This window comes from Pogona vitticeps, chromosome 4 (genome assembly GCF_051106095.1).
Source record: "Pogona vitticeps strain Pit_001003342236 chromosome 4, PviZW2.1, whole genome shotgun sequence".
Lineage (NCBI taxonomy): Eukaryota > Metazoa > Chordata > Lepidosauria > Squamata > Agamidae > Pogona > Pogona vitticeps.
The window spans coordinates 122,020,497-122,033,893 of NC_135786.1; positions in this window are offsets into that span (position 1 = coordinate 122,020,497).

Below are 13,397 nucleotides of genomic sequence, written 5' to 3' on the forward strand. Positions count from 1 at the left end.
ATAGGCAAAAACGTTGAAATTGAGATTGTCCTGCTATGGCCACATCATGAGAAGGCAGGATTCTCTGAGAAAAACAATAATGCTGAGAAAGGTTGAAAGCAGCAGGAAAAAGAGGAAGACCAAATACAACACGGACTGACTCCCTAAAGGAACCTGCAGGCTTGAGTTTACAAAAACGGAGCACAGCTGTTCAGGACAGGACAGTTTGGAGATCAATCATTCAGAAGGTTGTCATGAATTAGGGGTCACTTGCTGGCACATAACAAAAATAGCCACACTATAGAGGAATGGCATTTAATACTGTACTCCAGTGAGGGGTATGATTCCCTAGTAACAAAAGGCTTTTCAAATTAAATTATTACTTACGCCCCAGCTACAAATATACATTTTAGGTACATATGGTAAAAAATCAAGATGCTCTTCCACATTCACTCAGTCTCCCATTATCACAGGAGCTGATGCTCAGGATCCTTATTCTCAGATTAGCTCTGTTTTATACAAAAGCAATGCAGTATTTTATATTTACATAGCCTGGATCATAATCCTTTTAGGTGCTGAAGTACTTCTGTAGGAAATGCCGAAGAATTCTTAAAGAACAGAAAATTTGACCAAGGAAAGAGATGACAGAGACAGGAGGGTGTGTCTACCAATTGAAGCAAAACAGTGGAGGAGCAAACTGCAACCATACCTTTCATTATATACTGCCAGTAGCAAATTCCAATAAATGCGTGCAAAAAAAAAATTCATAACAAAGAAGTCTTCTCAATAACTCAAACACTAGCTCCACAGTTTTTGCCTTTCAGTTATACAGTATTGCTCTACAATATATATTGTATCTAATGAGTAAATAGGGTTGTTATGTGCCATCAAGTCATATCTGACTTATAGCAACCCTAATAGAGTTTTTAAGGTATGTGAAATACAGTATTCAAGGAATGGCCTTACCAGTGTGCCACATCACAATGCATTTCCATGGCTGAGCAAGGATTTGAATTCCTGTATTTGAACTCAACTCCTTTCCCTACACCACGCTGGTTTCCAGCCCTTGAAGTTTACATGTAAAGTGTTTTAAAAACAAAAACAAAAACTTAACTGTGTACTTTGAGATAAACTCATGATTGCCAATAATTAATCTCATTCTGTCATATAAATTGGCTTGCAAGAAAGCAGATTCAAAGACTGCTTAGTACTATTGCCAACACTCTAATGATAATTTTTCATCTCAACAATGAAGGATGTTCAGTTATCAAAAATCCGCCAGTTTAAGCCCAAATTAAATATTGGCTCAGTCTCTGCACAGCAAGGTTACCATATGCTAACACTGAAACTACAAACTATGTTAAACATGAATTGTGCAGTTTAAGATGTAGTATCTTTTAAATTTTCCACTAAGTGTGTGAAGCCCTAATCTGGATCAGGAGTAGAATGCACAGAAAGGTCTTAAAACAGCTAGTTGTGATCACAAGATTTCCTCACTCACTGCAGAGAGTCTAGAAAGAGGAAGACCTCAACTGGTCCAACTGAGTTTTGTCTGTTTTCAAAGCTTGGTGCAAAAAAAGAGGTTTTAAAATAAAATAATATAATATGGAGGTTACTAGAGCACAGATAAGGAAACATGTGAAAGCCTATTTTGAAAATAATCTACCAGCTTCATATATTTTTGAGGGATTGTGAGACCCGGGGCAAGAGCAAAGAGGCTCTTGCCAGAGTGCCGTCCGTTCCACGTGTGGAGAGGGAGGTACAGACCGCACTGACGAACCCGCCAAAAGAGACCATTCAGAAGGGAACTGATACCCGAGATTTGGAGGAACAAATGTGCGGGATAACTGTTGTTGTTCAAACTGCGGCAGAGTTGGCGGGAATACAAAGGACCAGGAGGGTGGAGATTGAGGCAGGTTTGGCGGAAATAAAAAGGAGGGAAGATCCAATACCCGGGGGTTGGGAGATGGTTTGGGTACAAGACCCATGGTCTGAAAAATGGGAGTGTGTGCAGGTACCAAGAGAGGAAGCTGACTATCACAGAAGGAGGGGGATCCCTCAAAAGCCTTCGTATTGGAGTGAATCGGAAGCAAGAGAGTGGAGAAGGAGGTTGTGGGAGGAAAAGGAAAGAGTTTATTTATCTATTTTATTTACTTATTTATTTATTTATTTATTTTGTATTTAATTTATTTAATTTACATGCCGCCCACACTACCCAGATGTCTCTGGGCGGCTTACAACTATTAAAATTCAATACAGTAAAAGATAAAATAATTTAAATACAATTAAAATACAATTAAAATTGCCATTGGACCCACAGCTAATATTATTTCAATTAAAAGCCTTCTGAAACAGGAAGGTTTTGACCTGGCACCGAAATGTCATCAACGTTGGCGCCAGACGAATCTCAGTTGGAAGGGCATTCCATAGTCTGGGGGCAGCTGCCGAAAAGGCCCTTTGTCTACAAGCCATCCCTCTTACTTCCTTGAACGGGAGGAGAGAGAAAGAAAAAAATGGCAAGTAGAGGAGGCGAGAAAGAGGGGTTTTCTGCAGGATCCTGGAACCCCTTCCAAGAGAACAGAGAGACCTGAGATGACCATCCAGATGAGGATGAGACCACCCCACTCCTGGATGAGAGAGCCGTCAAATTACTGAGGGAAAAGGAGGCTCTCCTTTGGACTGGACCTTGGGGTAATGTTGAGGACTCTAAACTGTTTGAAAAGGAAGAATGGGCACCCCTATCCGACCCGTTGACGATGGGAGTGAAATTATGGAATAACGTACTTGATAATGACTTTTTGTTAAATACCCAATAAACCTAACCCCTAGTTCAAAATTGAAGACGACTCATGATTTTGTTGTGGAGACCATTAATACTAAGATTGAACCCTCACAGGGAATTTTTTTTATATTACTTGTAAAATCGCGGAGCTTGTTAATTGGGATACTGTTTGGACAGGTTACAAAATTAGTGTGTGTTTCCTTTCCTCTGCCATCTGGTTTAGTTTTGGAAGGTGAACTGTTGTAAATAGTGGAAGCTTCAGCCCTAGATCAATGAAAGTCATAGCTGGGATTTTTGGCTGTTATCTTCTTTATGAAAGTGGCTGAGGGGCCATCTCTTTGTTCTGGAACCTGAATTTCTCTGGATTTATTTGTCAGTTTGCAGGTGTCCAATTTTGTGATTGGTTTGAAGTTGATATTTGAGTAGGTTGTATGTATTCCCCATTTGAATGATACTGCTATTTTTTCAAACTTGTATAACAGGCTCCAAAAATGATGGGCCTGTTACTATTGGCGAAGATCATGTGCACCCTGCCTCTTAATTGCCCAGGCTTACTGGGATATATACAGCAACATTTTGTGTTCGTTTGAGCATCCCAATCCTCGCCCAAAATTCCTGTTGTCGTCTGCAATATTTCTGAGTTGAAGGCCCAGGTGCCATTTGATTTTCTTAGTGGCCAGTTGTAGATGGTGGGTTTTCAGCCAGGGTGAGCTCTTCACTATCTGAGGTTACTGTCCCTAGGGAGTTTTCTGTCTGTATATTTTCCTTGCATACTGTCACTGCAAGTGGATGCTGGGGATAGGATTCTTCTGGGATGTTTCCCCGCCATTCATCTATAGTTATTAACTCTGGATTAGAGGATGTTAAGTCGGGTCCCTCTGTGTCATTACTTTGGTCGTATGGGCCTACCCAGGCCTTTAGGGTCCTGAGTTGTTTTTTCTGATGACTGTATCTCTGACCTTTAAGGGCTGGGGAGTTATCTTTTTGTGTTTGATCTTTTGTGCCCAACTCCTTTTTTGCCTGAGGTCCTCTCTGCTCAGTATTCTGAGGATTTGAGGAAGGTGCTGCGTTTAAAATCCCCTGCTTTATCATGTCAGCAATGCATTGTGGTGTTGCTTTAATATCAGCAATTTCTTCCTTTAAAACATGCAGCTTCTTGAAGATGCTTTGGTTGGATTTGGCTAAGAGGAAGCACTGATCGCGTAGTTGTGTGTGAATAATCCTAGTTTGTTCACTCTCAAGCCCTTGAGCATCTTGGGGACCTATTTTTCCCTCCATATGGTTCTCTTTGGGTCCAGGTGTTGATAGGTTTGGGTGTTTATAGAGTGATTGCATAGAGAGAGAGAGAGAGCCTTCTCTAGGAGTTCTGGGTCCAGTGACCAATTGTCGATTACTTCTCCAGACTGCAGGGTTTCCACTGCAACTTCCTGGTATGTCTCTCTGTTATTTATGCCAGTGAGTGGGGTACTTGGTATGAATTCCCTCAGTGGCCTTTGATTATGAGAGGAAACATATTCATGTTGGCTGATGGGATCTGAGGCCACACAGAAATCTGCTATTGATTTCTGGTTTGGCTTTTTGGGAGCTTTTTAAAAAATCTTTCCACAGGTTTTTTTTGGTCCTAGTAGTGACCATGGTTGTACTCTCTAGATGTAGCTCTTCTAGTATCCTCTTCTACTTCTCAGGTATAAACTTCCACTCAAAGGGAGGAGAATATGGGCTGCACAGTTACAGTCTAGAGCAGCTGTATAGAAAACCTCTTAGCCCCAGTAAATACTTAAAACATAAACCATTGAAGGACAGATTATTCCACCCTGTTCCTTGCAGGACTTTAACTCACTGTGAGCCAATTGTAAATTGACGATGATGACAGATCAAGGTCCCTGTTAAGTGCCAAACAACCCCCCAAAGGCAGATGGTTTCTCTTAGACAAAGTAAATGCTTTTCTTGCAGAGTTGATTCAAGTAGGTGCTTGCTATCTGCAGCAATGGTGTTGTCTTCTGTTTTTCTTCCCAAGGCTTCAGTCTTGTAATTGTGTAATAAAGAGGCAACAAGTATTTCTAATGTCTCTCGACAGCTCCAGCGGTCATTATCTCTGTGTTTGCTTTTGCCAAGGTTAAAATCATGCCTCCAGCCGGAAAGTAAAATAGGCACTTCAACTTAAAAAAAAAAAAGCAATAAAACCATATAAAATTATATAAAATAAAGATAAAATCACTGCTGCTTAATCACGAGCGTGCTGCCTGGCTGAGGCGGAACCGGAAGTCCATTCTGGTTTGGGACCTTGTTGATGGCAGAACACCTACTTCCAACAGGAACTGCCACCCTACCTGCTCTTCTCAGGCCAGATAGCTGAGGGTGCTAACTCTCCAGAAGGAGAGAACATGGAACCAGGCCTTCTTGGTGGTTGCACCTGTTACATACAGCACTGATGTTACCTGTCTGTCATGGGTTTGGAGGGAAAGTTCCATCCTATGGGGAGTGGAAGGCGGGACATCAGGAGGAGGGGCTGTACTGTATAAATATGTGAAGCGTGTGTGGAGAGTTTATGAGACGCTGAGAGACACTGGGTTGTGACGAAGCAGCAGCTGGGAAGAAGAAGCTGTTGTGGGAGTCTGTGTGTCAGACAGGGTACTTCTGTGTGTCAGAGTACCAACCTGATAGGTTCAGGTGTCTGTTGGTTAGCCAGAACTGATAGGTTCAGGGTCTGTGCTTCAAGTTAAGGGTTCTGGGTGAACCAAACTGTATGCTTGTATGAGTGAGAATAAGCCACGTTACTTTATCTATTCACCTGATTGTTTATTTTTCCCTGTGTGTATTTAAAATAAACCTTATTCTTTTTATTGTTTAAAAATCCATCCCTGGTCTGTGTGACTTCTTATAGGGAATGGTTGGTGGCAGCTTAGTGTAACTGTGTGGCAGATCCCAGTAGGTCTGGGTTTGTCACATTGATTGGTGTCCAGCGTGTGGGATACGACTGGTCCAGTTGTCCAGCGGTCCAGCAAAGCCTTGGCAAGTGTGCCCAGAGCAAGGGGGGTCTAGTCAGGGACAGTCTGAGGCGCGTAGGTAATCTTCTAGGTGTACCTCACGGGGAGGTGCGCTAGTAGAAGAACGTGCCAACTGGGGAGACTTAGATTAAGGTGCTCTGAGGCAGCCTAGTTTTGGCGGGAAAAAGCTGAGGCAAAACTGCGTAGTAACAGTGATCTAGCTTGCCAGCTGAGAGGCCCAGCAGAGGGGGGTAGGCTCTGACTCGATACTGTTGCAAGTTAGTGCTGAAGAACAGCAGCCTAGAGAAGGCTGGTTCTGAGGCAAAAAGGAAAAAAGTGGTCGTTTTATTTTGAGGCTTGACTTTTTAAAGCAGCCTGTTCTGAGGGGGGATTATGCCCTTGACTCGAAGCCAGATGGCCGAAATGAGTGAAGTGAAAGACCCCCAGATTGACCAAGGTTCTGAGGATGAATTTGGCTCAGTGCAGGGTGACAGCACAGGAGAGCAGAACCCAGAACTTAGAAAATTGCTCATAGCCCAACAGCATGAACTGAGGATGAGGCAATTTGAAATGGAGGAAAGGGAAAGAGAAGAAAGGGAAAGGGAGAAACAGCGGCAATTTGAATTAGAGAGAGAGAGAGAGAGAATGGAGAAGGAAGAAAGATTAGAGAGACAGAGAATTGAATTGGAATTGCAGAGAGAGAAAATGGCGTTTGAATTAAAAAAATTGGAACTGATGAATCAGAACAATAATAATAATAGGGATTCTGAGGGAGGCCAACTGTCTAAAGCTGACCTGAAGAAATTCCCTGTGTACCACAAGGGAGATTGTCCTGAGGTGTTCTTTTCCTTAGTGGAAAGAGCGTTTGTGGACTTCTCAGTGAGGGAAACTGAGAAGATGACCATCATGCGGTCTTTAATCAGTGGTAGCCTGGCTGAGGTTTATGCCGAGATGCCTGAGGAACTGATGAAAGATTTTGCAGAGTTTAAAAAACTGGTGTTTGCCAGACATGGGATAAATGCGGAGCAGCTGAGACAAAGATTCAGGTCCCTCACCAAGAAGCCAGAGCAGACTTTTACCCAAGTGGGGGCCCAATTGGTGAGGCTGCTTGAGAAATGGCTATCGCAGGAGGGAATAGAGACCTATGAGCAGCTTAAAGACTTGATAGCCCTGGAACAGTTCTATTCAGTCCTGCATGGGGAATTGAAATTCCAGGTGAGGGAAAGGAAACCGAAATCTGTGGCAGCAGCCGCAGAGATCGCAGATTTTATTTCCCAAATAAGAAAGCCCTTGGGTGAGGGGAAATCTGTAGGTAAACCCAAAGAAACCTACAGCAAGTACTCTCAGGGACCAGGGAAAAGCCAGCAAGGGGGAGGGGCCCATGGTGAAGGGAAGCCCTCAGACCTGAAACCAAGACCTCAGATTTTGGAGGGAAAACCAAAACAAGATGAGAGAGAATCAAAATACACCAGAAAATGTTATTTCTGTCAGGGAAAGGGTCATCTAATCTCAGAGTGTGAGAAATTAAAGCAGCTAAAAGGAATGGTGCCTCAGAATTCTAGTGGGACCAAGCCAAAAGCTGTGTTCTGTGTCCAGAAAGAGCAAGACTCAGTGTCACTGAGGGAGCCTGTTGCCATGGCTACTCAGTCTGGAACAGCTACCTCTGCTGATCAGGCTGAGGAAAATGGTCCTCTTGTGGAGGTAAAACGCTGCTTGCTGGTGAAAACAGATTCTCAGTTGTTTGAGACAGCAGGGGTGGACGTAGGAATACTTGACCGTCAGTATAGGGGGCTGCGGGACACTTGTTCCCAGGTAACCCTGTGCCATCCAGATATTATTCCTAGGGAGTTTATAATCCCAAATGAGAGCATGAAGGTGGCAGGGATTGAGGGGCAGGTAATCTCTCTGCCAGTAGCAGAGGTACCTGTCAACTTTCAAGGCTGGAGGGGAGATTGGCGGCTAGCGATTTCATCGACTCTGCCAGCAGCCGTGCTCGTGGGAAATGACCTGGCTGAACATGTGAAACGGGTGCTAGTGATTACACGTTCACAAGCCACCACAGGGACAGTTCAGGGGGGTAATGATGAGCCAGAGACGGAAGCAGAGGGGAGTTCAGAAGCTGTGGTGGAAACCTTAACCACAGACAGCAGATTTGGACAGGAGCAAAAGGCAGACGCCACTCTCCAAAAGTGTTTTGAACAGGTGACTGACGCCCAGCTAACACCTGAAACCCCAGTGAGATTTCTGGAGAAAAAGGGGATTTTATATAGAGAAACCCTGAGGAATATCTCAAAAGGGGGAGATGGGATCAGAAGTCAGCTGGTGGTACCTGAAAAGTATCGCCCCATGATCTTACAAAGGGGTCACTCTGACATGTTTGCTGCACACTTAGGGGTGAAAGGGCCCCTTGATTTGATCAAACAAAATTGGGAGCAGATCACCCAGGATGACCCACAAGACGTTGTGACATACATAGACACCTTGATGAATGACCTAAAGAGAAATCTAGAGCTGGCAGCAGAAAACCTGCAAGCTCAGAAGGTCAGACAGAAAACATGGTATGACCACAAAGCTAGAGAGAGGCACTTTGACCCAGGGGAGGAAGTGCTTTGGCTTAGGCCCTGCAGAGAGAATAAACTGCAGCTCAAATGGGCAGGACCATATAGGGTCATTTCCAAGATGTCAGACCTGAACTACCTTATAGAGCAGGAGGAGAACCAAGCAAGGAGGGTGGTTCATGTGAATGCCCTAAAACCCTACTACAGAGGGGAACAGAGGGTTTTATTCGCGATAAAAGCAGCTGAGAGTGAGGAAGCTGAATTACCCTTCTGGGAGGGTAGAGGGGAAGTAAAATACAACCCAGAGGAGGTAAAGATCAGTCCTGCACTCACCCAAGACCAGCAGCGAGAACTAAAAATGCTGCTTAGTAAATATCAACAGGTGTTTTCCAACAAGCCGGGGATAGTGAAGGGAGTGATGCATCGGATCCACACAGGGGATGCACCCCCGCAGGCAGTATCCCCATACCGAGTAACGGGACCCTATAGGGACAAGGTGCGGAAGGAGCTGGACGAAATGCTGAGGGAGAACATAATCGTCCCCTCTTCTAGTCCTTGGTCCTCTCCGATAGTCCTTGTGGACAAGCCTGATGGGAGCATTAGGTTTTGTGTTGATTACAGGAAATTAAACCGTGTAACCACTCCTGATGCCTACCCAATGCCCAGGCTAGACAACCTGATTGAAACCATAGGGGGTTGTCGGTTCATCTCATCATTGGACCTGGTAAAGGGATATTGGCAATTAAGAATTGATTCCAGGGATCAAGAAAAGACTGCCTTTTGCAGCCCTTTTGGTCTCTATGAGTTTCGAGTCCTGAGCTTTGGTCTCAGAAATGCACCAGCCACATTCCAAAGGCTGATGGACCAGACCTTGGCAGGGCTCAGTGACTTTACAGTGGCCTACATTGACGACATAGGGATCTTCAGTAATACCTGGGAAGATCACCTGATACACCTGGAGTTAGTGCTGCAGAGGTTAAGTGCAGCAGGGCTAACAGTAAAGGCCAGCAAGTGTCAGCTGGGTAGCCCAGAAATAAAATACTTGGGTCACGTGGTAGGGGGAGGAATGATAAAACCCCTGGAGGCCAAAATAGAAGCTGTTCGTGATTGGCCTAGACCCAACACCAAGAAAAAAGTCAAATCATTTCTTGGGTTGGTGGGCTACTACAGAAAGTTCATCCCGAGGTTTAGCGAGATTGCGGCTCCGCTGACCGATCTGACGAGGAAGACGGCTGATGACCGCATCCCGTGGACCAGCGACTGTGAGGCGGCGTTCCAGAGGTTGAAGGAGGCGTTAATCAACTATCCCGTGCTGCGTGCTCCAGACTTCGACCGGGAGTTCATCATCTACACCGATGCGTCTAACAGCGGGGTAGGAGCAGTTCTGTGCCAGGAGGATGAGAATGGTGACCAGCATCCAGTATCCTACCTGAGTAGGAAACTTCAAAAAGGTGAGAGACATTTGGCAACCGTGGAGAAGGAGTGTTTGGCCATAGTCTACGCGATCCAGAAGGCCAAGCCTTACATCTGGGGAAGACATTTTATTCTGTGCACTGACCATTCACCATTGCAATGGTTAAAGACAATGAAAACCCACAATAGCAAACTTATGAGGTGGGCTTTAAACCTACAGGACTATGACTTTGAAGTGAAGGTGGTCAGAGGGTCAGTGAACTGTGTTGCTGACGCCTTATCAAGAAGACCTGAAGAATGAAGACGGCGAAAGAACATGGACTATGTGTATATATGATGACAAAAGTTAAATGTACCTGGTTTTGAATTTGGTTTGTATGAATAAAGGTAAATTGATGTAATGTATATGGTAAATGTTAAAATGCATAATTGCTATGGTTAACTTAGAATGTAAGTATGAGTAAGTATAATAAGGTATGTATAACTGTTGTTGTGTATTTTATACAGGTTGTTTTTTGGTGAAAAGCACCTTAGCTTTCCCCCTACAAAACAACTTATAAAGAGGGGAGGTGTTACATACAGCACTGATGTTACCTGTCTGTCATGGGTTTGGAGGGAAAGTTCCATCCTATGGGGAGTGGAAGGCGGGACATCAGGAGGAGGGGCTGTACTGTATAAATATGTGAAGCGTGTGTGGAGAGTTTATGAGACGCTGAGAGACACTGGGTTGTGACGAAGCAGCAGCTGGGAAGAAGAAGCTGTTGTGGGAGTCTGTGTGTCAGACAGGGTACTTCTGTGTGTCAGAGTACCAACCTGATAGGTTCAGGTGTCTGTTGGTTAGCCAGAACTGATAGGTTCAGGGTCTGTGCTTCAAGTTAAGGGTTCTGGGTGAACCAAACTGTATGCTTGTATGAGTGAGAATAAGCCACGTTACTTTATCTATTCACCTGATTGTTTATTTTTCCCTGTGTGTATTTAAAATAAACCTTATTCTTTTTATTGTTTAAAAATCCATCCCTGGTCTGTGTGACTTCTTATAGGGAATGGTTGGTGGCAGCTTAGTGTAACTGTGTGGCAGATCCCAGTAGGTCTGGGTTTGTCACAGCACCCTGCTTTTGGAATGAATTACCAGCTGAAATTCACCTGGCCCCCTCTTTGATGTATTTTAAGAAGCTTTTGAAAACACATCTATTCCATCAGGCTTTTCAAAACCTGTCCATTTAAGAACTTGTTAACTATAAGCCTTCTATTCAATTGCGACCAGTTTTAACTTGGTTTTAAATACTTGTTCTTGGGTTTAACTTAGTTAACTTAATGTATTTTGATTATGTTGTTTTCATGTTATTGTTACTGCCTGTCAACTGCCCATAGTGACCATTGGTCAGATAAGCAGTATTAAAAAAATCAAATCAATAAATATTTAGGCCTTTCCTCATTTCTCCAGAGTAGACATAGGGACACACTCAACATCTGGGTTTCAAAACAATCTGGTTGCTGGGTAATTACCTCCATTACAAGGATTGCTATTACTGGTGAGTAATCTTTTCAAAGAACCTTGTAATGAGAGTGAAAGAGGAGAGTGCAAAAAACGGTCTGAAACTCAACATCAAAAAAACTAAGATCATGGCCACTGGTCCCATCACCTCCTGGGAAATAGAAGAGGAAGACATGGAGGTAGTGACAGATTTTATTTTCCTGGGCTCCACGATCACTGCAGATGGAGACAGCAGCCACGAAATTAAAAGACGCCTGCTTCTTGGGAGGAAAGCGATGACAAACCTTGACAGCATCCTAAAAAGCAGAGACGTCACCTTGCCAACAAAAGTCCGAATAGTCAAAGCTATGGTTTTTCCTGTAGTTATGTATGGAAGTGAGAGCTGGACCATAAAGAAAGCAGACCGCCGAAGAATTGATGCCTTTGAATTGTGGTGCTGGAGGAGGCTCTTGAGAATCCCCTGGAGTGCAAGGAGAACAAATCTATCAGTTCTAAAGGAAATCAACCCTGAGTGCTCACTGGAAGGACAGATCCTGAAGCTGAGGCTCCAGTACTTTGGCCATCTCATGAGAAGAAAAGACCTTGATGTTAGGAAGGTGTGATGGCAAGAGGAGAAGGGGACGACCGAGGATGAGATGGCTGGACAGTATCTGCGAAGCAACCAACATGAATTTGACACAACTTCAGGAGGCAGTGGAAGATAGGAGGGCCTGGTGTACTCTGGTCCATGGGGTCACGAAGAGTCGGACATGACTAAATGACTAAACACACACACAATCTTTTCAGATTAGGGGTCTTTCTGTAGGCAAACTGAGACCTTCCCACCCAGAGAGAGATTTAAATGATTTTGTCTGGAAACTGTAGGCTACAAGTGATACTCTGTTGTCAACTGTTGTGGTTTTGTGTTGTAGAACAGTGGTCCCCAACCTTGGGCCTCCAGATGTTCTTGGACTTCAACTCCCAGAAATCCTGGCCAGCAGAGGTGGTGGTGAGGGCTTCTGCGAGTTGTATTCCAAGAACAGCTGGAGGCCCAAGGTTGGGGACCACTGTTGTAGAAGAGTGTTCCTGATACTAATTAAGCCCCATTGATTAAATTTTTTTTATTTCATTGGGTTGGTACTGAGGTCTGAAAAAGGTCTTACAGTACTTAAATCTTCAAGTTGATCTCCATTGTCCAGGTCCAGGCAGATTTAGTTTGTTCACAGGACTTGGCCGTTGGCTTCCAATATAAGGTCCTGCTTGTCTGTCTATTGTGAAATTACACAAGTGAAGTGGTGTCTAGCAAGTAGACTAGTGTGGACTAGTCTAGGCTGAGATTGATGGTTGGGTGCATGTTTTGGAATTCATGTTTACTTCTTCTTTTCAGTTAAGAATTCTAACTATCTGCCTCCACTATGCACCAAGGCAAAATTCTGTTTATTAAGGGCACAGACCTTGCTACGCATTAGTCAGCAAAAGATGGAGTGAACAGTGATAGTGTAATCCTGTTAGTATAGAGCAGTGGTTGCCAACCTTGGGTCCCTAGGCATTCTTGGACTAAAACTCCCAGAAGCCTTCACCACTAGCTGTGCTGGCCAGGATTTCTGGAAGTTGTTGTTCAAGAACATCTGGGGACCCACAGTTGGGAAGCACTGGTTTAGTAGTACGGGTTTTTAGTTTCTGTTGTTGTCAGGCCACTTTATAAGTAAGTTTTCATTAAAAACAGCTACAGTAACAGTTTTTTCTCCTTACCTATGTTATTAATGTAGTTACAGAGCTGACACTAATCTGGAAAGCAAAAGAATTTCAAAATGCATTTAGCCGCCTAGAGTGGACAAGTCGCCCAGATAGGCGGGGTATAAAGCAAACAAACAAACAAACAAACAAAGCAGTTTTTCAGTCTTCCTAAATCCTTGCTCCATTCTGATTATCTTAAAAAGACCCATGCACCCTTCAGACCAATAATTCTGTTTGAGATTTGAAATATCACAACTAAAATCAAATTAAAACATTTGCAAAGTATAAAAAATACTTCACTCTTTTTAAATTAAGTGCCTACCTCAGAAATAAAGATACAGGAAAGCCAGTAGATGTATTACTGTGCAATCACAAAATGATACAATAAGTTGTGTATTAAGAAAACAACTGGTATATTTTCCTTATTACCCTAATTTAAAAAACCTGCGGAACAGTGAACTCTTTTC